Raw genomic sequence first — 1501 nt, 5'->3', positions numbered from 1 at the left:
CTGCACTGGGGTAGGTCCATGTGGCTTCTCCTCAGGGATGTCTTGCAGGAAGTGAGCCTTGCAAGCTGAAGCAGGGAACTGCTAAGGCAGCTGCAGCCTGGTGCAACATCACAAAGCAAGAGACCTGAGGATTCAAAAGGCAAGGCTCATTGAGCCATTTATCCCTCCGCCCATCAATTAACCCATGTGTTTATCGGCCAGGTTGGAACAATAAACTATCTCGGCACCTAAAAATAACAAACATTGTGGCCTGTGTGGTAGTTACATAATCTGGTGTCAATTTGGGTCTTGAGAGGATTAAGAGTGAAGGAATGGATTCTAGTATGTCAATTGGGTCATAGCCAATGAGGCCTCTGTTTGGGAATGGCCTTCTCCTGAGCATTCTTGGAAGTCGGATATTTCCTCCTTGGAGGCAGGAGATACCTCTCTCTCCCTTGGAGATTGTACTGACAAGACTCAAGGCTCACTCCCTGAGAGAAGCTCTATTGACAAGATACATGATGCTACGCCCCGGGAGCCACATGGACCTATCCTGATGCAACCAGACTTCTGGAGCCGGAGAAGCCAGGTAGAGACCCCTGCCAGCGCTGAGATGCTTACAACACCACTGGATCCAAAGACTTTCTACCCACTGGCCTGTGTTCGTCCTGCACTTGGTGTCATTGCATGTGTTCGTGAGTCTGAAGAGAACTGTATAGATTGGTATCAGACATATGGGCTGATATCAGACTTATGGGCTTGGACTGCACTGGGCTGGGATATTTTCTCAATATTCAGTTGCTCTTGTATATAAACCTCTTTCTTTTAAAAAAAATCATTTTATCGGGGGCTCATACAACTCTTATCACAATCCATACATCCATCCATTGTGTCAAGCAAATCTGTAATTTGTTGCCGTCATCATTCTCAAAACATTTTTTTTCTAGTTGAGCCCTTGGTATCAGTTCCTCATTTTTCCTCTTCCTCCCTCACCCCTCATGAACCCTTAATAATTTATAAATTATTATTATTTTGTTATGTCTTAAATTGTCTGACATCTCCTTTCACCCACTTTTCTGTTATTCATTTCCCAGGGAGGGGGTTATATGGAGATCCTTGTGATCAGTTCCCCTTTCTACCCCACCTTCCTTCCACCCTCCTGATATTGCCATTCTTACCACTGGTCCTGGGCAGTTCATCTATCCTGGATTCCCTGTGTTCCTAGTTCCCATCTGTACCAGTGTACATCCTCTGGTCTAGCCAGATTTGAAAGGTAGAATTGGGATCATGATAGTGGTTGGGGATGGGGGTGGGGGTGGAAAGGTGTATGTTTCAAGGAAAGTTGTATGTTTCATCAATGCTATACTACACCCTGACTGGCTTGTCTCTTCCTGTGACCCTTTTTTAAGGGGATGTCTAGTTGCCTACAGATGGGCTTTGGGTCCCGACTCTGCACTCCCCCTCATTCACAATGATATGATGTCTAGTTCTTTGCTGCCTGAAACCTGATCCCACTGACACC

The sequence above is a fragment of the Echinops telfairi genome, unplaced genomic scaffold, assembly GCF_000313985.2.
Source record: "Echinops telfairi isolate 266 unplaced genomic scaffold, ASM31398v2 ScPeMD7_443;HRSCAF=831, whole genome shotgun sequence".
NCBI lineage: Eukaryota > Metazoa > Chordata > Mammalia > Afrosoricida > Tenrecidae > Echinops > Echinops telfairi.
Note: the sequence above shows the minus strand (reverse complement) of the source record.